Source organism: Epinephelus lanceolatus, chromosome 8 (genome assembly GCF_041903045.1).
Source record: "Epinephelus lanceolatus isolate andai-2023 chromosome 8, ASM4190304v1, whole genome shotgun sequence".
Classification (NCBI taxonomy): domain Eukaryota; kingdom Metazoa; phylum Chordata; class Actinopteri; order Perciformes; family Serranidae; genus Epinephelus; species Epinephelus lanceolatus.
The window spans coordinates 22,903,811-22,929,787 of record NC_135741.1 but is presented as its reverse complement, the minus strand read 5'-3'; the positions used below and the strand labels follow the sequence as shown (position 1 = coordinate 22,929,787).

The following is a 25,977-nucleotide window of genomic DNA, read 5'->3' as shown; positions in this document are numbered from 1 at the left end:
CACAGAGAATCACACACTCACTCATGCTCTCTCTCATTCTCTCTCTTATTAACCTTCTGCACATCCACTTACACTATTCAGCATTGTATTGTCGGCACTGCTGCAATCGAATATATAGCCTTGGAAAACACTCACACACACACACACACACACACACACACACACAGAGCATCATTCACCGATGCCCTATCACATACCCTCATTAGTCAAAGGAGGAAAGCACTGCCACACAGTATTCCCGTCATCTCCGTCTTCTCTGTCTGTCTTCTGCTACGAATAATTATTATTATCTATTACCGACCGCTTATTATTTTCAGTTAATTTAGTCATCTTTCAGCATAGCAAATGTCAAAAATGATGACAACAATCACAGCTCAACAGAATTCAACATGATGCCTTAAAGGGATAGTTCAGTTGTTTTTTTTGAGGGGGTTGTTTGAGGTACATATCAAACAGTAGAAGTCAACCAGCACACCTCCAGTTTAGAGAAGCCGTCCAGCACAGAAGCTGAGATTGCACTGCTGTGGAGGGGTCAGCAACAAAACGTATTTTAGCCACCTTAAAAATTTCCAACTAAAAAGAAATCTATATCAGTTTAAGTGTGTGCTTTATTGGGGGTATTCTCACCGCCTTACCTTTCTGTCAGACAGCTTGTTTCAATGGGAAAGCCCTTCTGCCCTTTTGTCAAAGTCGCCAAACTCCATTGAGAAAAACAGTAATTTTACCCTGCTGAACACAAGAGCTGCTGGTCTACTGCTGCTTCAAAAAGTTATTTTTTTGGGGTTATTGTGTGACTTTGGTGGATCCAAACTAACCCTTTTAAAGCCAAAGTCAAATAATCGATAATAGTCAATAACACTGACTAACTCAAAGAACGAGGCAGCCATAGACCAGCAGCTCCTGTGTTCAACAATATTAAATTACTGTTTTTCTCAATGGAGTCTGGCTTTGGAGAAAGCGCCTTCATTTTCCCATCGGAAATCACATATGACATTAAGGTGAAGCAGTGAAAATACTCTGAATGTAGCATACACTTAAACTGATACTCATTTTTTTAGTGGGACTCTTTTTAAGTGGCTAAAATACACTTTGTTGCTGACCCCTCCACAGCAGCTCAGCTTTCATGTTGGACTCCAGCCTGCTTCTCCAAACTGGGGGTGTGCCTACCGCCATCTATTGTATGTAATATACCCTCTATGGATAAGTACCCCATACAACCCCACTTAAAAAAAACTGAACTATGCCTTTAAGATATCTTGTTTATTCTGACTGTGTTCAAATTAATACAATATGTAACTCGCAAAAGCTTGGTACTTTTCATTTTTTATAAACTATTTCAAATTGATTTGGCAAAGGGACCTTGGGGAAGAAATTGATAGTGACAGATGGTCTAAAATTATGTCAGGATGTGGTAAATATGCGAATGAACAATATCAGGTACTGCAAAGATATTATCATACGTGGTTACAACTCCACAGAATAAAGTTGTTAAACAACAATAGCTGTTGGAAATGTAAAACCGAAACAAGACCTTTCATGCACTGTACTGTATATGGGAGTGTAGTGTGGTCAGACCACTCTGGATGAGAGTATAAGAAACTTTAACTTGTTGGTTTGGTTCAGAAATACCTTTAAGCCCAAAGTTGTGTTTACTGCAGGATCGGTTGCAAATACCAAATGTACCCAAGTGTGCATCGGATAGGTTGTCATTATTGTGGGTTAATAATTGTCTGTTGAGTTATTATAAGGCACTGGAAGACAACAAAGGCCTCGGGATTGAAAGGATGTGTTAATACAATGGTGAAAATAGCTTCATATGAATGTATGCTCAGTAGAATAAATGGTGATCAGGAGAAAGGAGTATCTCCTCAGGACCGGTTATGGACTCATATCAAAAATGGAAGATAAGCCTACATTACTATGAACTTGCTCTGTGATTATGTGACCCTGTAGAGTGATGAGTCCACCTCCATATTCGTATTCTTGTATGCCTGAGCCTTTCAAACCAATAAAAACTTGAATAATAAAAAAGTTTGGTACTTTTACTTGATGAAGTTATGGCTTCAGCTGATGCTTATTTTTATTGTTGCTTACTCTTTTTGATTATTTCCCTCCTCATTTTCTAATTCCTTATGTTTTAAAGTTGCTTGTTTTGTCTGATACATTGTCCAAGAGTCCCACGACACCTAATTATTTAAGATGTAAAGAAAAAAAAATGCAGCAAATCCTCATATTTAAGAAGCTCTAACCAGATTTCCTTTTGCATCTTTGCTTGATAAATGACCTAACCAATTACTGAGCTATCAAAATTTTTGGCGTTCAACATGATGTCTGAAAACTGCTTATTTTGTCAGACAAATGTCCAGAACACAAAGCTATTCAATTAGCGGTGATATTAAATATAGAAGACCAGCATGTCCTCTTATGTTAGGAGCAAGAAACAGAATTTTTAAAGCATTTTTTATTTATCAATGACCTATACATTTTAAATTCTTGCACTGACTCTTGCATTTGACTTGTCTTTTTGCTCTGTTGTTGTTTTGTCTTGGCATCCTACGTTGACTGTCTTGTTTGCACCACTTAAATGTAGAATGTAGCACCATTGTCCCCAGAGAAACAAAATGTCTTCCCTGCTAGGTACTTGTGTATGGGTGTAGCCCTGTCTCCTACAAATTACATTTATATACGACTTTTTGAAACCAATTTGTTGCCTAAACCTAAGACAAGAGTCTCGATGCAAACCTGACATTCTGGTGCCAAAGTCCGACACTTTGTAAACCCATCATCCTCCCTCGGGAGCCTACATGGTATATGAATGTAGTGTTTCATGACCTGAAAGAACGTCTCTGAACGTAATCCACGCAGCAATTACGTTGCCACAACAACGTTATTAAGGAAGCAGCTTAGTAAGATACCAATGTGATTTCATTGCTGAATTTACAACCTAACTCTTTCTGCTCTGCACACTGCCCCGGCTGTGACCGAGACAGACACTGAAAGCTAAGCGTCATGTTTCCCCCCCCCCCATGCAACTTCTCTCTTCTGTCCTCTCCCTCTGGTCTTCACCCCTTCCTTGCTCTGCAGTCAAGGGAAACAGTGTGTGGGGTGCAGAGGTGCTGGGTAAACAGTGGTTCTGCAAAGTGCTTTTTCCTGGGCTGTGTATACCTGGGTAATAGAGGCAGTAATGGAGTTTGTTCAGGCTAAGGTAATCCTGGAGCTGTGAGCGCAGCATCTGCTGCTGTTTCCCTCCGACGCCGTTCTGTTCCACAGCAGGTACTGATGCTGTTGTAGCTGTCACCGTTACTGTCCCACACAAGCCATTTGGGAGCAAAGCAATGTGTGGATGTGTTTGTGTGAATGTGTATTTTCTGCAACAACAAAAAAAATGTGTGTAAAAAAATATGTGTGTGTGTGTGTGTGTGTGTGTATATGTGCATCCTGAGCAAAAATTGCATACAGATAAAGTGCTGAAAGATGTGTGTCTGTGGGGGAGCAGAGGTGTCTGGATGTGTGCGTGTTCGGTGGAAAAGTGTGTGTGTGTGTGTGTGTGTGTGTGTGTGTGTGTGTAGAGAGGGGAAGAATCTAAAAAATATATGTGTTTGGATGTTATAGCTCACCTTTGGGAGGTGGGATAAGAACAGGGCTGGTGGCTAGGAATGAATTTACGGGGCCCGATCTCCCAGAAACAATTTCTTTATGTGGGTTACACACATTTAGAGTGGCTACTTGTCCCCCCTGGGCCTCGGCACACCACACACAGCTACTGGAGATGGCCAATGAAATACAGAACACCTTTTATAGGACACATGCTTTTTATTTATTTTTATTTATCCCCTGTAGCTTTCTTTCTTTTTTTTCCCCTATCTCTCTCTCTTTCTCTGTTTAGGTGTCTGTCTCACTTGTTCCTGTTTTCTCATTCTTTCTTTTTTCATTCGCTCCTATTCTCTTCTCATCATGCACAGCTACAGGAGGTGGCAAATGAAAAGAAAATCACTTTTTACACATATTATACTTTTTGTTTCTTCCTGGTTGCTCTTGTTTTTGTCTGTCTCCTTCCTGTCTCTGTATTCCTGTCTTTCTGTCCTGTCTCTCCTTCTCTGTCCCTCTGGACAGCGGCTTTGACATCATTCCCATGGCCCAGAGGGCTTATTGTTAGAGTTGAAGGATAAAAGAAGAGAGACGGAGAATGTAGAAGGAGGGAGCATGTGTGTTAGAAATGCACAGGGAGACATCATGGACTGTAAAAGAGAGTCCGGTCTCATTCTGAAGTCACCGAAATCCGGCGCTTGGGCAGTGACTTGCGGCATCAGAAACCAATGTAAAAGGCGTCCTTTAATGTCGACATGATGCTATATTTTAATGCCACCTGGCGCCATCAGGGGGAAATGGACAAGGACGAAAGTGAAGGCGGCGAAAGTACGACTGGATCCAACAAACACCGGCTTTCACCCGAAAAGTGTTCGTGTCCCATAAGATTCAAAAGCCAAACCCTGTTTTTTTCCCCTAATCCTTACCACGTGTTTTTGTTGCTGAAGGAAACAAAACGTCAATTTGCGGCATTGTACTGACGTAGCATCTTGAAAGAAGACAATGCATATAACAGGCAGAACTTGAGACAGTGTCCCATAACGTCAACAACCAAGAATGCAGGTTTAAAACACTTGTGCAGTGGCTTCACTTTTTAGACCCAGAGATAACTTTCTGGGAGACAAAGGGAAATTTCGGGATATGGAAACATGAGGGCTTGCTGCATGAGTATGATTCCGTGTGTGTGTGTGTGTGTGTGTGTGTGTGTGTGTGTGTGTGTGTTTACTTGATTACTCATGTTGCAGGGATGCAAATCTATCGTTACAATCACATTGCGGTACTCCTGGTCCCTACAAGGATAAGAAGTCATTTTAGATCAAGATCCTGTTTTCAGCTAAAGATGCCATGTGTGCATACATGTGTATCCTTTCTTTTTATTTATTCATTTATTTATTTTTGGCATTTAATACTTTCATTACACAGCGATTAGTGGAAAGGTGACAGGAAATGAGGGAGAGAGAGATGCATCAAAGGTCATGGTGGGCGTCTTAATCCCTGTGCCACAGGAACGCCCCAGTGCATGTTTGCTTGTTTGGAAAATAAATGGCTGCATGTGAACAGCAATACGGGGGACAATACACTGCTTTGCAAATGGCAGAGTACTCAAATTACCATTTTTCTAGTTGTTTTCCCGTTGTTATGTTATTACATTTCAAAATGTGATTGTTGTTTTCACACAATGCACACTTGCAATCTTGGGCATACTGGAGGAAACTGCAGGCCACAGGACTTGTTCAAACTGGACTATTTCACCTTGCCTCCCTATGGCAACATGACAAAACCACACCTGTGGAGACCCCCTTTGCGGCCATTAATTTAAGCCTTAACTTAAACTTAATCCAACCCTCAAACAGCCTTTCAAAAAAATGTCCAAACTCACACAAAGACAGAAAATTAGAAGATACATTCACACCAACACACACAAAGCTTTTTCTTCGCCACATCGACCTCTCCATCACTTGTGTTATCTCAGTCAGATTTTTTCGCCTGGCTTTGAAGGAGATGTAATGTGATTCAGCCAACATGGCAATTCATATTTAAGTAATAACATATGAGGAGAAGCACTGTTGTGTTTTATTTATTGGAGCGGGTGTATGTGCAGCGTGTCACAGGAAGGAGGCTGCGATTAGTGAATGTTTCCTAAATGACACGGCACAAAAGTCAGTTTGATACACTTACATAGATTCATACAAAGTATTTAAGCTTTATTAAAAAATGACAATCTAACACTTGAACTTCATTCCTTTTCTTCCTTCCTCTGTGCTCCTTTTTCTATCTCTCCATTTCCAACCCCCCATCTCCTCTTCGTCACTTCCATGAACCTGTGATTACTAATGTGAGCAGAAAGACCCAAAGTGTTTATTGAATGAACGGGCGGTGATGTAACATTTCATGGTGGTGTTCATCAGCCTGTGGCCATATTAAAAATACATTCCAGAACCATTCTAGGAGCAACTAATCAGTGACCGCACATTTATTTGTTTCTTCTAATGGCCTCCTGTATTTTCCTCATGAACCAGCACCCAGACACCTTCCTGCATCACTACTCTCCTGTCAATCATGCTTCACTGTCAGTTCTCTTCCTCCTTATTTTGTAACTCCCTCACTCCACTCCTCTGCCTCGTCTCTTCTCCTGTGTTCCTCGCCGAGGCTCATGGAAACAGAGGGAGAGTACGAGACAGATGGAGCAGGAGCATGTCAGAGATATATTCACAGTTGGGATGACCATCTTTGTTTAAATCAAACCAGCTTGTACACACACATGGGGATTTAATAAACAAGTCAAGGTTATAAAAAGGCCAGAAATAAGATAAGATAACACAGTCAGGAGACTTAAATGTTATAATGTCACCTCCGACTGTGTACATCAACATATCCAGACCTAAAAGTAGCCCCCACAACAACTTCAGCAGCTCACATCCTCCACCCTGCTACCAAATTGATGCACTATGTTGCTACTGTCACCAATAAAGGTCATCTTATGAATCACCATCTACAGTACATCAGGTGATCCATGGTGTTGTGCAGAAGACGCCCACCACCGCCACCAGCACCACTGCGTTCATACTTATCATTTAGCACATCTGGACACAGCACAGCTCACAGAATCAGTCAACGAGAAGTAAGAGCAGCTGTTTGCCCCCGCTAAACACCAGCTCTGCATAAAATAGCGCATGAACTCAGCGCCATATGCCCATATACGCACAGCAAAGACCTGCGTGCCCCCTATGTGTGTGTGTGTGTGTGTGTGTCAGAGAGAAAGAGAGGGAGAGAGAAAGAGGGAGGGAGGCCAGCCCTATATAGGCTGTGCAACACCTGAAACAACCGCAATCATTTGTCTTTGCTATAAAATCAGCACCGTGATAATAAAACTGATAGCACACCAGAGCAGGCTGATGGGATATTACCTCGAGGCAATATTTTTTGCATAACTCCCATGCCTTCATAAAAAAATCAAATCCTTGTCTATCCCCCCTTAAATGGAACAGATGAAGTGTAATCCATTCTGTCCGTAAATGGTTTTCCGAGACGAGATAACCAGCGGACTGTTACACAAGCGCGTCCATGCGTGGCAGGTGTGCCACTAATTTACTTTTTTATCACGCACACTTTTCATACACTTAACAGAAAGCGCATTGAAGCCGCTGGATGCGCCACCAGGGCGACTCTGTGCAGGTGTATAAAGGCTGTCCTGTGATCCATACCTGTTGGTGCGGTGTGGTCTTTCTTCTGTTAGCCCAGCAGGTGATTCTCTCTCCTCATAGCCGCTCCGCTATCCGAGACGGAGGAGAGGCTCGCATCCCCTCTCCGGTACCATAAAACGGCTCCTCTGTCAGGTTCGACTGGAGCGGAAAAGTTACACCATATCATCCACCTCCGCAGCCGGGCTGGAGAGAAATAAAGCCGGTGGCAGATGTCACCTCCTGGGTTAAAACCAGCGGGTACTCCGGTGCTTGAAAAGGTCCCCGGAAAGTTCCGCTCCTCTCCTCCTCTTGTGCGCAGCGGGTTAGACTGGAAACTTAGTTATTAAGCCATACCAACATGGAGGAAACATCCAACTTTAGACTTCCCTAAGCAGGATTGTGTTTTGCATCGAGAACCCCCTCTTTATCCTCTTTAGGGGGGAGTGACGACAAAGTGTGGCGGGACAGAGGTGCGATGCGGTCGGGGAGTCATGCAGACTGTTGGTGCGCTCCCGTCTGTCCGCCTGGAAGATGGAGAGCGCCGCTCCACTGTCAGCTGTGAAGTGGAGCAGCGCTCCCTAGCGGCCCCAGCAGGGAACAGCTGACTGGAGAGGCTGCATGCAAGAAACGTAAATGATACTGTACAGTAATGTGAAGAAGAGCATATGGGCTGCGCCAAGACCTGTTGGATATATGATATTTGTCCTCTGTTGTCAGCACAGACTGGCAGACAAACAGAAAAGAGGCATGGACTAATGCATCAGCACAAACACACACACAAGCACACACACACAGTGTCACACAACTCAAAAGGCGTCAGCAATGGCTCTCAGGGGGGCTGGATGCTGGACATGAGGAAAATCTGAAATGTTTGTGTCATTTCAGGAAGGACAAAACAATATTGGATCTCCTCGCTCGCCCCCTCCCCTCCTCATCTCTTTCTTTCTCTCTCAGCTGTGTGAAGTTCAAATTAAATTGAACTCACTTTAGCTGAGCTATGGGCATTTCCCAGTAGACTCGACCAACAGGAGCAGAGGGGTGATCGACACCATGCCCAACCAAACTGACCCGTGTGAGTGTGTGTGTGTGTGTGTGCAAGTGTGTGTATGTGTAGTCGCAGTCTCTTCCGCTGCCTGAAATGACCTGAGCTTCCCAAAGAAGTTTACTCACAACAAATGACTTTGTTCAGACTCTGTCACTCTGCAGTTCATTTGAGGAAGCAGCCCCACTGGCTCTGGGGTGTAACTGTGTGTGACTATATGTGTGTGTGTGCAACCACGCATATGTGTGTCTCCTCTGGCTGCAGGAGAAACGGGTAACACTGATAGGTATTAAGGAGAGTGGAGAAACTAGGTGGTAAAACACTAGACCAGTGTTTCTCAAACTTTTTCATGTCAAGTACCCCTGAACTGGTATTAACTCACAGACTCCCATTTGATGAGATTTTGCTTCAGGAACCTTGTCAGATGTGATTAAGGCCAGAATTCTATGGTCGTAAACTAGTAGCTGCAACAATTTGTTAATGGATTAGTTGATTGACAGAAGATTTATTGGCAGATGGATGGATGGATGGATGGATAGATAGATAGATAGATAGATAGATAGATAGATAGATAGATAGATAGATAGATAGATAATTCTGCACCTTGCTCCATGTGCGTCTCTCCAAAATTAACCACCAAATATTGATTTTAGGGTTTTTTTTAAAGCAAAAAAGCCAAATATTTGCAGGTTTTGTGCTTCCTAAATGTGAGAATTTTATGCTTTTCTTTGTCATACATCATAACAAACTGAATGCTTTGGATTTTCGGGCTGTCGTTGAGATAAAATATTCAGTTTGTGGACATCACCTTGAGCTATGGGAAATTATAGGACACGTTTTGCTTTTTTCTGATTAATTGAGAACATAATAGGGAGATAATCAATAATAATAATACATATATTTGTAGCCCTATCGTCAACTGTTGAGGAGATAACTGTGGAGGAAGTGAAACCCATGATCCAACACATTCTCACTCCGACCTGGTCACATAATGACGTTCTGGTCATGGACTTTCCACGTCCACATACGGCGTGCAAGGTACCCTGGGTGTGTTGGTCGCTGACGTTCTATGACACCCTGTCAGGTTCTCTTCTTTTAAAATTCACTTCCGTTTTCACAGGAAATTTAAGTTTTACATACAGTCTCTTTGAAAATAGACGCACTATGTCGGTACAACACCGCAAATTGATGGGTTTTTTCCTCCAGCAACAAAAACATGTTGGATTTAGGAAAAAAGTACAGGGTTTGGCTTTAGAATCTTACGGGACACAGACACTGCTCTCTCGGGTGAAAGTCGGTGTTTGTTGGACTCATCCAAAACCCCTCCCATCTCCCCATTGGACTTTCACCTTCCTAACTTTTGTCCTTGTCCTGCTGCGTTTCCTCCTGTACTACAATGGCAATAGGCTGCATATCACGCTGACATTTAAGACCTTTTTTCCTTGGATTCTGATGCTGCAAGTCACAGCCCAAGCCCTGGATTTCAGCGACTTTGGAGTGAGACCGGGCTCCATGATCAGAATAGTCACTCATGTCTCTTACTCACATGGGGTTCACTTCTATATTGAATTATATGAATCATGAAAATACACTATTCCCCATCTCTCTGGGGACCCCCTGGAGCCCTCTCAACGACCCCTGGGGGTCCCCAGACCCCGGAGTGAGAACCACTGCACCAGACACACACAAACGAACACAGCCTACTCAATGAAACAAAGTACATTTGAAGTTCTAGCGGAGTGTGTTTAGTATATATAGGAATCAGCATGCAAGTGCCAGACTTTGTGTGTGTGTGCGTGTGTGTGTGTGTGTGTGTGTGTGTGTGAGATGTAATCGAGGTGATGATGTATGGTTGCACACATGGATGACAGGGTAATTGATCCATAGTGGGGGTGTGATTGTGCGCGTGTGCATGTGAGGAGGCCCGGTGCCACTCATATATCATTTCACCCAGTGAGCTAATCTGTTACTCTGACAAAGAGTTCAGATTACTGATCTCTCCTCTCCTTTCCGTCCCCCTTCTCGAGCCTTCGACACTCTCCTGTTTTCTTCTCTTTTTTCACTCTCTGTGTTTTCATTTCTCATTCTGCGATCCCCCCACATTATCTTCTTAATATACCAAAGCATTCTGCTTCCCTCTCTCTCTGCGTCTCTCCATTGCTTTCTCTCTCTTCAAGTAACACGGGTGAATCATGGATAACCTCGCCACGGGATTTGTCTTCTGCACCGTTCTCTGGCAGCACAGTTAAACTCAGCATGTGGACTGCAAGATAGCAAATAGAGACACGCATGCATGCAAGATCCCAGGGCTGCTTGGAAGCCCTCAAAAATCAGACTAATTCCTTTGGGATCTGTGGCATTTGCACACACAGACACATCCTCACCCACACACGAGCGCACACTCCAGTTGGTGGCCTCCCAATGACACAGTGAGGGATTTAGCATGTGCCAGTCAGAGACCTTGGTGCATTTCTGTCACAGAATAGATAGTCGATTCCCACAGAGAGAAGCTTTACAGGCCACGCGACACCCTCGGTGAGGCATGTTGTGTGTACATTGAGTAGCACATGCAAACACAGCTACGCGGACATATTAATAGAGCAGCTCAGAATAATCTAATCATGTTCATTTGTCACACATTTCCTTCAATCAGTGAAGTGAAATCAGCTGAATGGCACAACTGAAATGGTGACAAATGCTGCCGGACTAATGAGATAATCCTTACAGGCATGAGGAGTTGCCACATGGCCCTGCATATACTCATAATAATCAGAGCTGTTAATGAGTGTAGACAATGTACCATGGGGCAGCTGTCAGATGCAAAACCTCACAGAGGAAAAGTTATTTTTTTTATTTTAAGGGAAGAGGCTGCCAATATTCTTTATCTTTGTTATTGTCCACAAATCCCACCAAAAGACCAAATCCGTTTGTTCATCTCTCAATATTTTACGTCAAATATTAATCCTTTAGCAGCTATAATCGATATTTTTATAATAACAGACCGAGTATTTACAGCTGCAGGACAGTGCATGTGGGGCTGACACAAAATAAAGTACAGTGCTTGTGTTCATTTAAATGAAGAAACATGTCACCCAGGGATGGAGCCAGACGTTGTGAGCACTTAGGGCTCAGTCTAAACCTAAGGGGGGTTCTGGGGGAAGATTTCCTCCAATTACCGCAGCTATATGCACTATTTTTCAAGTCATTTGAGATAACGCCTCAAAATCCGTACATCAATTGGGAAAAACATGATAATTGCCAAGGAAAAAAATCATCCTGTACAGCCTACAACCTATTTTGTATCTAATTGTTCTCCATCTGTCTTTATCATTCTGAAACCACAACACAACAAATGTGGAGGATGACTAATTTTCACTCCTGCCACCTAAAAAAGAGGAAAATTGTCTGGCATAAACAGCATTACTAATCTGGAAACCTCTCTTACACTATGCTGGAGTTCACTGAATGAATGTTTAGCTGACAAATCTGATACATGAAGTCCATGCTATTTAATTTGTTGATTATTTATTTTTTATGTTACTTTATTCCTTATCTTGTTGACTTCATTAATTTGTTGTGATTTTCTCTATCTTTGCCTGTAAGGTGTCATTGGCCCTATAAATAAAATTATATCTAGGTCTCCATCTACATCAGGGGAAGGATAGGTATCTGTATAGGTGTCCATCCATCTGTTCATCTGTCATCTATATTCGATGGTTGGACCCATAGATGTACACAGAATGGATAACCTAGATCCACATGTCAAATATGAATATTAAATCTATGAATATTGAGGAGACTGTGAAACTGTGTCAGTAAGATACCTGACAAATTAAAAATACGAAGTATATCTCATTTAATTCAGGACATTAGTTCAAACTGAACGTAAGTTTGAAGTGCAAAAATAGCGAAAATGGGCTATAGGGGGCTTATGGAGGATTTATACTTGTGCGGCAGACCCTACACCGTAGCTTATGCATTTGGCCTACACCGTTATCAACATTTATACTTGTGCAGTGGTGTCTGTGTCACTCTCCAGTTACACCTCCAAAACACTAGTTGGCGGAGGTTTCTGTCAAGTGCTGTAAAGTTTAGTTGATTCAAAACACACATTAAACACACGTTAAACATGGCTCAATAGAGACAATTTCAAACAAAAGTACACAAATCAGCTTCACTACAGCATTCACAGACAAACACTTGTCTTTATCTGGACAAATTTTCCCCACAAATACAACATGCTAATGTTATTAGCACAAGCCAAAGGCATTTTATGTTATATAAATTAGCCTAGCTGCTAGAGGACTTCTCTTTACTCATATGAAACCAGGGACAACAGTAACATTTAACAAAGGTAACATTACAAAATTTGACTCCATTACAACTCACAAGGTTCACCAACAAAACAACTGTCTTATACTAAACACGTTTTACAAACAAATATAACATGCTAACGTTATTAGCACAAGCCTACGGCATTTTACATTGTATAAATTAGCCTTGCGACGAGTGGAGATTTCCTCTGCTCATATGAAGCCAGGATAAATTACACACAAGACTTAAAATGCTATTTTTGTGGAGGCTTTATTGTCTTCACAATTTATTGTTTCTTATCTGTGAAACTAAAGTAAATAAAAGCTTTGTTTCCACGGAGGGAAGTGGTTTTTAGCTTACAAACATAGACAGGAGGTGCAGGTCAGGCTGCAATGTAGGCCACACCGTAGGCTCTGCATTGATGTAGAGCCTACGGTGTGGCTACAGCCTCGATCTGACGCAGAAGTAGAAATTACAACTAACTCCGTCAAGTGGAAACTTTATTTAGGCTAGCTAACACTTGCCGAGAGTTGCTTACATAGTTCAAAACAGTGCTATGTTTTAGGAAACAAGACAGTTTTTAAGATGATAAATGGTTGGATTCAGAGACTTACATAGACAGCTCAGTAGTCAAAAAACAAGTGTGTCAAAGAATTTTACTTATATCGGCCAAAAACACTCTTTGTTACTGAACTCAGCTGAAACATGTCCAATCTCTGTGGAATTGTACGGGTCACTGTTTTGTGATATTGTGGCACAATATCTGCATCCTATAATAATCATGCTCTGTTCAAATAATTCAGTTTAACATTTAAAGAGCTGATTTTGGGACATTTCGTTGGCTACATGTGAAACTAACATGATATATTTTAAAATGAAAGTAATTCAGTAGATACAGCTTAAATGAATATTTTTTGCTTATTCTCATAATATGAAGCAGCACACCTCCGCAGTGAACGTGCCTGTTAGTAACACACCTTATTAAAGCAGCTCTCTTATTAAAATATTATTGAACTCCGTCCTGTCATTTTTCTTCCCTGTTAAAAGGGGGTTTTTTTGGCGGAGAGTTTTTCCTTATCTGCTGTGAAGGTCCAAGGACCGAGGGATGTTGTGTGCTTTAAAGCCCTTCAAGGTTAATTGTGATTAGTTATATTGACCTTTATGGATCAAACTGAAATTGAAATTAAATTGAAATTACTATTTGTCCAGCCCTTTGAGGCATGCTTTGTGACGGGGCTAGAGTGAACTTTGACTTGACTAATCTGTAAAAGCACTTTGGGTATGAAATGTTCTTTTCTTTTACAAAGAACTGAACCTGGAGATAAAACTGACAAAACATCACCTGCAAATCACCTCTTTTGTGGGTGGTATTGCGAGAACACACTGACACAGGACTCTGATCTGGAGTCTCATTTATAGAACAACGTGTAGGATCCATACTAAAAGCCAAAAATGGCGTGTGCCAAAAAATATTTTTTCTACAATCAGGCTTCTACTTCCCCATCTGCATCGTCAGTTTCCCATGCCCCAAGATGTCCATAACCATGGGTCAAAGTTTCTCCCATCAAGTCTGTTTTTAAAGATCAAAACTTTTGCGTGAGAAATGGCGTACGCCTCTTTTAGGCCTCATTTTGTGCGTACACAGTGTATATAAATGAGACCCCCCAACTGCTCTAATTGCAAATCAAGGATACTCCAACAGTGATAGGAATATGTGGTCATCAATACTCTGAATTGAATATCAGGCCAGCAGAAGAACATTTACTCAGTTATGTTAGATTTCTTTGGGAAATAGCATAGATTTGGGGTTTGGACAACAATGAAGATCTAAAGCCCCATTTCCACCAAGCAGTATGGTACGACACAGTTCATTTTGGTATGCTTTTTTCCGTTTCTACTGTGAAAAGTTGTGGATGGTACCAATAGAATTGATTCCGTACCATCTTCATTTTAGGTCCCTGTTCTGTTGGGGTACCAAGCACACAGATCTGGTACTAAAAGGTGGAGCTGTGAACACTGCAGTCCGTTGACTGGTCAATAGAGGACGGTCACTCTGCTCAGGGCCGAGTTGAGGCTCATGTAACCACTTTTCATACCGTAGATAGTTTTATTACTGTTACTATAAAATGAAAGGAAGTTTTACTGCCTCTTGCAGCAGCTCCAGTCGGAGAAAAAATAATTTAATTCACCGGTCCGACTGCTAGCGTCTTTTAAGGTAGAACGTTAACTTGTAATGTCACTCAATGTGTGAAGTGAAAACGTGAATCCACCAGCACACCTTAAATATTTCATATGACAACTTCGACCAAGTTTTTATATGACATACACTTTTGGTAATGAGTGGATCTTCAAGCGTTTATAATACGGCCAGGTTATGTCAGCAGAATATATTCTAGTCCTCACTCGGAGAAAAAAATTGTGGAGCGTTGTTCCTATGGGCTACAGCAACACCAAACCTCTGAGCTTGCCTTAGAGGGACTTAATGCACAAACCTGCTATTTTTAAATATCTCATGGAGAGAGACTCTCACTGCAGCCTGTTTTATTTTGGTCTGAAAATGTCAGAGTGCAGCCCCGCTGTGTGGACAATAAACGAGGTGCAGACTTCCATCTGTGTCACCAGTAATGAGGAAATACAGTGAGTGCTGGACGGAGCAGTGAGTGACAACAACCCCGCCCACATTTAAGGGCACTGTTTGCAGTGGAAACGCTAGGGTCTAGGTACCATGTCTGAAGGGTTACTGTCGGTTCCAAAGGTACCATAGTGTAAGTGTTTGGTGGAAACAGGGCTTAAAGTATAAAGGAATAAGCTAAAGTACATCAGGTGTTGGCTCCACAGGCACTGTTTGAGGATCAGAGAATTGTTGGCTTAGGTCTTTTTTATGGGATTTGTTACCAGTAAGAAAACAACACTGCCTGATAACAGACTCTCTCTCTCAACTCGTTGCACTCTGTCTGTCAACTTGATAGAGTGGATGGATTCCAAGGTCTGGACCCAGGCAAAGAAAAATATAGAATAACATCAGACTAATCTTGTAAGAAAAATGCCATTTCTTTTCCCCTCTTAAAATATATTCAAAGTGTCATCATAAAACGTGCCCACTACAAAACTATGCAACATTTGATTTCCATGTAAGAAACATCAAAGTAAAGATGAAAGCTTTTTTTTTTTTCTTCACAGTATTATGTGTGCATATGTGCGTGCGTTTCAAAGCCTTGCCAGATGACTCTTATTACCAATACCATGTGGCAGAGAGCGCTGAGAGTGCATCGCTTCATTTGGAATAAACACACACTGACACGCAAAAACACACACTTTGTGTTGTGTGTTGCATTGGCAGGCAGTAATACTGGCATTAGCATATGAAAGACAGCAGCTGGAAGGTGTAGCTGTCACTGTTGTTGCTGCTTGTTGCTTGTTGTGTTATCCATTTGGATGGCAGCTCCTCTGTTCCTGCTAACCCTCGCCTCGCTAACGTGCAGTGTTGTTGCACTCCCTCCTGTCTTTCTGTGTGTCTCCTTCTGTCTGTCAGTCATGCTCCTTCTTTCCCCTCCTCCGTGTGTGACTCACATCCCTCAGGAAATGTAAGGGACATATAGTACAGTACAATACATGTATGTATGAAGCATGGATGCTCATTACAGACCGCTTGGATGAAAATGGTGTAAACATGCATTGATTGTCATATTTTATGTCATTTTTTGGTTAAAATTCAAGCACAGGGTGACTTTCTGAAGGTTATTTCAGAGTGTTCCCTCTAATCTAGTAATCTCTGCATTCATCTATAAAATTGAAACAGCTGAAGAAGCCTTTTTTTAACTCAAGCAGAGCTTCTTAGAAGAATGCGAGTTACTGTGTAAAAAAAAGTTACAGTAGATCACTTATCACAGGCTGTAAGTTGAGTTGAAAGACTGAGCTGCCCTCGGCAAAGAGCACTTTATCTCAGATAGCAGCGGGGTGCAACCTACCAAGTGAACTCTCCCTCTTCTTGTCTGTTTCTCTCTTTCTCTCACTCAAAGATGTAAATGTTCAAACGGACTAATTCCTTCAAAGCTCTGATGAGCATGAAAGACCAGTCTCCGCCCTCATTGCTAATTGATGGCCTTGCATCGCAGCATGAAAGCTACATGAGCCTTGCTTGAGATTCTCATTAGCGGTAACTACACTACAGTTAGCTCCATTAAAATTACATTACAGACATCCTAGACACACCTTATACTGATCCCCTTTCAGTCTAATTCTTTCATGTTAAATGTCATTTACAGTACATGGAGGCCAGATTAATTACACCTTAAAAAAGGGTCAGAATGGCCCTGCTGTTATTTATTTGATCAGACTAATTTTGCCCTCTCTTTCACCTCTCCTTGTGACCACAGGAAAATGTTTCCTATTTCAGACTGAGCCCTGGGAAAGCCAGTAGATGCTGGCATATGACCGTAGGCAGTTGTTGAACCTCAGACTCAAGAGCAACATGACAGAGTGACTGACAATATTTCCCAGCTGGTGTGGCAGCACCTGGAGATCCTCCAGGGAGAGCTGGGAGGACGCTGCTTTTAGAAAAGAACATCTAAGATGCTGTGCTTGCCCTGTTGCCAAAGCACCCTTAACCCGTAGGAGCTGCAAGAAATTTGATAGATGAATGAATGAATGCTGGGGAAGATACATTTAGTAGTTTTAGTAAAATAACCCTAATGTCTTTTGAAGCAACATTAAAGAAGTATTTCACTGCTGGAAAGATGATCTTTTCCTAAAACTGGGCTGTCTATGCAGAAGGAAGATGCAAATACTTTTTTAAAATTGGTACAGAGGAACCGAACTGCACCTACCAGAATGCACTTTATTGGACCAATAAAGGCTCCAGCTGGTGGGTGACATAATGCAAGCTTGTCCATTTTGACCATGACTTGACTTGAGAGACCTGGACACAGCATTGATGGCAAGGTTCCATTCATTCCTATGGAAGTTGCTCAGTGGCCCACAAAGTCTAAATCGCTTTATTTCCGCAGTATGATATTACCCGGATGATCGGTGCTGTTTCTGCATCATTAGGTCCATAGAGCAGGTGCACTAGAGACTTACAGCTACTGAGCATGGCCAAGCACATCCGAGTGTAGCCAAGTGGTCAACTTCCAGTTTAGCACTCCGCTAGCTTGAATGAGGTTAAATAATTTAATCTTGTGGCTCTTTTAAATTCCCAAATGTTATCAGACCATATTAATTAAATCTTAATAGTAGAATGACTGAACATGCTGAACAAAAATTATCCACTGATTTACAGTCATCTCTTTCCCAATGTAAGTCTGTGGGAAAATGTATTTTTGGGCCTAATGGCATTACGTGACAGACCCGGAAAATTGCAGTACCACTGTTTGGCCACTACCGAAATTGGCTTCACAGCCTCGTGTACTTCCTGGGGGCCTGATTTTGACCACATGGGAGCCAACTGGTGACAAACGATCTCGTACTACAGTTAAACAGTGAGTTAAAATTTGTTTCTGGAAACACTGTAGGCAAGAAAAGGGCAACGCAGTAAGAGAATCTTGGTTTATATTTGATCAGCACTGTTGAGTTTTATCTCAGTTTTTCCAATTACCATTTACACAATACAGAAGACAGTATGGCGCCCACTTGCTGTTCACAAAGTCTCATAATACAGCTAAACAGTGCACTGAAATATGGTTGTGAAAACATTTCAGGCGGAGTTTGGTCTGAGTCTGAAAGAGAAGGGGAGGGGAGCAAAAATCAGGTTTTAGCTGGGAGACAAGCAGGGAGATCTGGCGCTAGCAAGATGGAGAGAAGTTTACCATAGTTCGTTTACACATATTACCCACATTGTTTTGAACCAAAGCTGGTTGAAAATCGGCGGTGTATCCTCCGGCTCTTGAGCTCCACTGTGTTCACCAACTGCTCGCTAACTGTGGCTGCCATTTGGTGGTGAGCAGGTGAGCTGAAAACAGCTCCCTGATGTGGCTGGGAACAGTACTGATGACAGCAGCGGGCCGTAAAAGCAAAACACAACAATTGGCTAAAAGGCACTAAAAGAGTTAAGGGGAACTGCAAGGGTGGGTTATAATTCTTCGTGGGTTTGTCACAAAGGTCTAATAACACCTCTTGCTCCTTCCACTTAGGCTTTACCGCTACATTTTGCATATTCACGTCCTGGGATAGCATGTTCCGATTCTTGTTAGGGTAGAGGTTTATGGCAAAGTGTTCTGGCCCTCCAAACTGAAGTTTTAGTACAAAAGAAACCCTCAACTGTATTTTCTTGCAAATAAATATTTTAAAATTCCGATAACCATTGTCTTATCTTAGTTTAATGTTGTTTTAATGTATTGTGGTCCTTTTCTTTTTAAACAGCATAAAAACAGCTAGTAGGCCTGGTATGCTGATGTCTTGGTAGCTAACTAGCTAGCGAGCTAACATTACACAGTTAATTTGTGCATGACACATTTTGACGTATTTCCATGTCACATTCCCACCCTTTGATTGCATGATGCCTGGAATTTAAGCCAAGTTGCTGTACTTGTTAGCACTCCTCTAACACCAGTGCAGACTAGCAGGGTAGGAGCACAGGTTGCTAATGTTAGCCTATAGAGCATAGTTAGTAGCCTGGTAATGAAGCCATGCTCTTTTTTATTTGATGACTTGTTAGATTGATTGGAAATGTAAAACTTAAGTTGTGAACTAATCACAACCATCCATGCATCTTATCTCTATCAAATATGTAGCAAATGTCATTCTGATGATACCATTGTTGCCACAGTCATGTCTGCTCACATAAGCGCCATTGACGACTGTTTTGAGGGGCTGTCCCATTTCCCTTTTGTAACTCTGTTCCAAGGGGCAAAGTGGCACTCAAAAACATGGGATAGGAGTAACAATAAGAAAGGGATTAGGCTTAGGAGTGAACGCTTTCATATTTTCATCCATCGTTACTATGAAAATGGTCAACTTTAAACACACCTTGGGTCACTACTGTGACATGTTGTGGCTTAGTGAGTCTAATAAAAATACATTACTTCACATTACAATTTATTTAATGAAGTAATTACTTCCCTTACTTTTGGATTATCCACAGTCGTGATGTCAAAGGATTAAGTCCACAAATCTTTTTCATATATAAAGTCAGTGGTCGAGTGCTCATGCGTGCAGGCTCGAGGACTTCCTGGGCCGCAGCTTCCTCACATCCATTCGACTTTGATAAACACAGCAAGGAGAAAATGAGGAGAATCGTGTCACTACTTGATGTTCTGTTCTGCTGTCTTCTCAAAATGTCACTCCTTTACACTTCGTCAGGCTTTACACAAACGTAGATACAACAGGAGCGCACCAGGGACACCTCTACAGGAATAGACTGTCCTCAACAGCATAAGCTGACATCGTTTCTTGGGTCCTTATGGGCTGTTTGACCAATGTTTACATTCAGTGCCTGGAAGTAGTGTCAGGTTTTCACAGATTTTATACAGTCATCATACAAGTGAGTAGAATAGAAAATGCTCACATGTGCTGATTAGGGATGCAGTGACACTAGTTTTGTCACACTTGGGCCGCGCTGGAACAAGAAGAGGACGCAGAGTGATGATCCTTAAACTTATCAGATGTCCGTGTGTGATGGGAGTCAGTTATCCCATACATGGAGGATGATATGCACACCAGCTGGAGAGCTCCCTCTCCGTGCAATGAGAGACTTGTTTCCATGGCTTTTTAAAATATTCAGTGGTGAAGATGATGGCACAGGTTCACGAGGCAGTGCAAATAAAAGCTCTGTTTGCTAATGGTTTTTACAGTCACAGGGGAGCAGTTGAGAGTAACGGAGAAAATGTCTGGGAATGTAAGAGAAAAACAAAGAGAGATATTTTTGTTTTTAATTTTTAAACCAATCCTTAGACGAACTCAAAAAGTTGTCTTTCCCTCATCTCTCCTCACGTCGTGTCTTGACCTCTTGGCTCCACTCATCTGAGCAGCAGGGCCACGGGGTCCCGTTCTATAATCTCCCGAGCACAATGAGATACAGGCGTTATAATGCAACAGCCACTCATAATCCAAAAGCTTTTCAGGATAAACAACAGCCATAAAAATCTGGGATTATGTTGTTCCACGCTACCGGTTCAGGGACAGGAATATCTGTCGCTCCTTCTGTCTTTCTTTTTTTAATCCGCTCTCACTCTCAGTTTCCCTGTCGGTCTCTCTTTCAGCCTTTCTCTCTCCCTCTTCTCTAAATCTCGTAAACAGCTTTAGTTCTTATCAGGATGGAATCAGACAGAAAGGGCTCTATTTGGAGGCTGAAGAGCAAAGTTTTCAGCAAATGCCTTTGTCAGGTTTATACCGTACTGTAGTACAGTTAAGAGACAGAGAGAGGCAGGGAGCATATAGTTTCTTACGGTTTAGAGACTCGTCTTCGACTTGCATTGAAAAGTATTAGTAGATATTGTGCCTCATCCCTGCAGCCACCACCCTGCTACAGTGTGGCTCAGTGTATATAAGCTGGATTAGAGGTTCTGACACAAACACAAGCACGGATGCATGCCTTTAGCTTTACATATTTGAGCAGCACAGCTGGATATTTGGCCCAAGTGAAATGGGATTAAACTTTTACTGTCTCCTCAATTCCTGGTTTTTATGTTTGCGTGGCTCGCTCATCCCTGTAAAGCCTTACAAGAAGGAGGCAATTGTTTCTAAAGTCCTCGTGAACATTGTCTGCTGAACAAAAGTCCGTCCAGCCTGGATTCACATTCATACAAGTTTAAATTGCCTGATAGTCAGACAACGTCCCATCCATACAGATGTGTGTCTATAACCTCACAGAGGCATCACTGTGCAGAGCACGGCCACTGAAAGCAATTCAGTGCGTTTGTATACGCTGCCAGTGGGACTACACTGAATTCATTCATCCCCTCTCACCCCTCCCTCACCCTTCCTTTCCCACCTGCTTCCCCCCTTTCACCCTCACTCCTTTCCTCCGACCTCCTCGTTTCCCCCTGATGACAACACCTTCACATGATTAATGATAATCCATGCCGGCCATTGGCTGCGATCTGGGAGCATTTTATATGAGAGGCAGCAGGGAGAATTTTCACTCACTCTTTTTCTGTTCCCAGTTGTGTCTTTTACTCAACTGACTCCAGCTTACTGAGGAAAAAGACACCAGAGGGAGCCAAGATGAAAGACACTTTGGAGAGGAGAAACCAGTGAGCCCACATTCCCTGCTACTAATAGCACTATTTTGAAGAAAAATCAGCTCGGAGCATGAGTAGGAGGAGGCAGACGAGGTCGGTGGTTATAAATGTCATCTGGTGGAGAAATATGATTCTTTTTATTTGGTTTCGGCCTAGTTTAAAAATCCTAAACTTATCTTCTGAAGGGGTGAACGAGCATGAACAGTGGGCAGGCATGTCAGGGCTGGTAAAATTAGTCTCTTAAAACACCTTATGTAAAGAAAATGAATTATTATGCAACCATAAAGGAAGAAAAGCACACAGAGGAGTTGTGTCAAGTGTCACTACTTGACTATTTGTGTGATTTTGAAGCCCTCTAGTGGACAGGTCTGCTTTTTACCAGGAGTCCTAACATTCTGGTTAATTTACATTCTCTCATTTTATAATGTTTATTATGGTGAGTGTTATCCAAAGCTCAGCTGGTAGATAGGTGATCTATGTCATGTCATGTACCTTCGCCAGGCATCACATTTACCATTTTAAACAACATATCTTTAATCTAAAGCCACAGGCTGTAACAAACAACAAAACAATAATTCACATTTTTCTCATTTGGATCTTTAATGATTTCTTGGCCTCAAATATTTATTAGGCTCTTTTTCATATTTTTGAGAGCACTATTTTTAGTTAGTTAGTTAGTTAGTTAGTTAGTTAGTAGCAGTTTATTTGGAACATGTACGTAGCAAATAAACAAAATAATCGTATAGTGGTAGACAGATATAAAAAAAGGCTACTAAAGGAAGCATGAAAACTGAAAACAACATATAATGATTTGATTTACATGTCCAAAAAGATGTGTCTTGCTTTGTCAAACTATATATATACACCCAAACTATTCACATATACACAGGCTATGTATATACACACAATATATATATACACACACATATATATATATATATATATATATACACATACATATATATATATATATATATATATATACATACATACATACAATATATATATATATATATATATATATATATATATATATATATATATACATACTCACACAGACACATACATACAAAAAACTGATGGCAATAAATAAATTAATAAATAAAGACATGTCCACGTGTTTTGGATGATAATTTAAAGCACTAATGAAGAGAATAAATAATAAGGACTGAAGACGTAACCAGGTTATGTTGAATTACTTTATAATAATAATAATAATAATATTTTGTACTGTACTATTTAAGTATCTGCCATTTTCTGTGAGAGGCTGTGGCTTTATTTACATGAATTTGTAGATTAATACATGATGTTCTTATTTCTATTTGCAGACTGAAATAAATTCTAACTTCTTGTGTAACATTAGATAAGGTTTCATTTGAAATATTGATGGAAATTTGTGAAAAAATAGTTTATGTTTTCTTCACTGCAAGATTTGTTTTTCCCCAAGGTTATTAACAGTGGCTGGAGGCTGCTCTGAAAGTATGCTGTAGCTTTGTAAGCCCACCCTGGATCCAGAGGTGTTAGCCAACTATAGACCAATATCTAATCTTCCCTTTATGTCAAAGATCCTTGAGAAAGTAGTCGCAGACCAGCTGTGTGATTTTCTCCATGATAATAATTTATTTGAGGAATTTCAGTCAGGATTTAGAGTGCATCATAGCACTGAGACAGCACTAGTTAAAATTACAAATGACCTTCTGATTGCTTCAGACAAAGGACTTGTCTCTGTACTTGTTTTATTAGATCTTAGTGCGGCGTTTGACACAATTGACCATCAAATTCTACTGCAGAGACTGGATCACTTAATTGGCCTAAAATGTTCTTCACTAAGCTGGTTTAAATCTTATTTATCTGATCGTTTTCAGTTTGTTGACGTTCATAATGAATCATCCTTACGTACTAAAGTTTGTTTTGGAGTTCCGCAAGGTTCTGTGCTCGGACCAATCCTATTTACTCTATATATGCTTCCTTTAGGTAACATCATTAGAAATCACTCTATAAATTTCCATTGTTATGCGGATGATACTCAGTTGTATTTATCAATGAAGCCAGAAGAAAGTAATCAATTAACTAAACTCCATAACTGCCTTAAAGACATAAAAACTTGGATGAGCACCAATTTCCTGATGTTAAATTCAGACAAAACTGAAGTTATTGTTCTTGGCCCCAAACAACTCAGAGACTCTTTATCTGATGACATAGTTTCTCTAGATGGCATTGCTCTGGCCTCTAGCACTACCGTAAGAAACCTCGGAGTAACATTTGATCAAGATTTGTCTTTTAATTCTCATTTAAAACAAACCTCATGGACTGCATTTTTTCATCTGCGTAATATTGCGAAAATTAGGCCTATCCTGACCCGAAAAGATGCAGAAAAATTGGTCCACGCTTTTGTTACCTCAAGGCTGGATTACTGTAACTCTCTATTATCAGGTAGCTCTAGTAAGTCCTTAAAAACTCTCCAGCTAATTCAGAATGCAGCAGCACGTGTACTGACAGGAACTAAGAAACGAGATCATATTTCTCCTGTTTTAGCTTCGCTGCACTGGCTCCCTGTAAAATCCATAACTGAATTTAAAATCCTACTGTTAACTTATAAAGCTCTAAATGGTCAAGCTCCATCATATCTTAGTGAGCTCATAGTGCCATATTATCCCACCAGAACATTGCGCTCTGAGAACGCAGGGTTACTCGTGGTCCCTAAAGTCTCCAAAAGTAGCTCAGGAGCCAGAGCCTTCAGCTATCAGGCTCCTCTCCTGTGGAATCATCTTCCTGTTACGGTCCGGGAGGCAGACACCGTCTCCACATTCAAGACTAGACTTAAGACTTTCCTCTTTGATAAAGCTTATAGTTAGGGCTGGCTCAGGCTTGCCCTGTACCAGCCCCTAGTTAGGCTGACTTAGGCCTAGTCTGCCGGAGGACCCCCTATAATACACTGGGCACCTTCTCTCCTTCTCTCTCTCTCTCTCGTATTCTATTACTGCATCTTGCTAACTCGGCCATTCTGGATGTCACTAACTTGGCTTCTTCTCCGGAGCCTTTGTGCTCCACTGTCTCTCAGGTTAACTCATATCACAGCGGTGCCTGGACAGTGTGACGTGTGTGGTTGTGCTGCTGCCGTGGTCCTGCCAGATGCCTCCTGCTGCTGCTGCCATCATTAGTCATTAGTCATACTTCTACTGTTATTATACACATATGACTATTGTCACACAAGTATACTGCCAGATATTAATACATACTTTCAACATATTGTACCACAGTAGCCAGAACTATAACTATAATATTATTACTTTCAATAATGTTGTTGTAACCTACTGTCATTACCTGCATCTCTCTCTCTCTCTCTCTCTCTCGCTCTCTCTCTCTCTCTCTCTCTCTCTCTCTCTGTCTCATTGTGTCATGCGGATTACTGTTAATTTATTATGCTGATCTGTTCTGTACGACATCTATTGCACGTCTGTCCGTCCTGGCAGAGGGATCCCTCCTCAGTTGCTCTTCCTGAGGTTTCTACCGTTTTTTTTCCCCGTTAAAGGTTTTTTTTGGGGGAGTTTTTCCTTATCCGCTGCGAGGGTCATATGGACAGAGGGATGTCGTATGCTGTAAAGCCCTGTGAGGCAAATTGTGATTTGTGATATTGGGCTTTATAAATAAAATTGATTGAAATTGATTGATTGACTTTATACACTGAGAAAAAGTTGATCAATAGCAAAGCAAGAAATTTAGTTTTGCTCAAACTAATTAATTTTTCTGTGGATTAACTAAACAACTAATCATGACAGCTTTATTGTTGATTGATTGCTTATTTTCATTGCCCATATACATTTTTATTATTACTATTTTTTAAATATTTTTTTATCTTTTCTAGTTTTCTATCTTCATTTGTATTCAACAGATTTAAAAATACATTGTCTCACTTTAGAGTTTGAGTATAGGTAGCTATTTTTTTTATTTGTGTTTGTTTTTGTAATGTCACTATATCCTGACAGTAGTACATGAGGCAGATAATCTGTGATAAATACTATCCTCCTCTGCCTCTTCTTAGTGCTCTCAACGCCATTTGCAAGAATCATGAAATCAGTCATTTAGAGCTCAGGGGTCTCTAATGCAGCTGTCAGTCATGTCGATCACAGCTAGTGAACTGCGGTCAAACTGTCAAATTAAGCAGCGCTGATTA

At 41.2% G+C, this 25,977-nt stretch overlaps 1 protein-coding gene across 1 annotated transcript in view; it reads right to left on the bottom strand.

Annotated features, from left to right (window-relative positions):
• LOC117257910 (chemokine-like protein TAFA-2) overlaps positions 1-7,694 on the bottom strand; it is a 127,590-nt gene extending 119,896 nt beyond the window's left edge. The window contains exon 1 of the mRNA XM_033628324.2: positions 7,293-7,694. The gene's annotated coding sequence lies outside the window, so the exon portion shown is untranslated. The remainder of the gene's footprint in view (positions 1-7,292) is intronic.
• Positions 7,695-25,977: the final 18,283 nt, after the last annotated feature.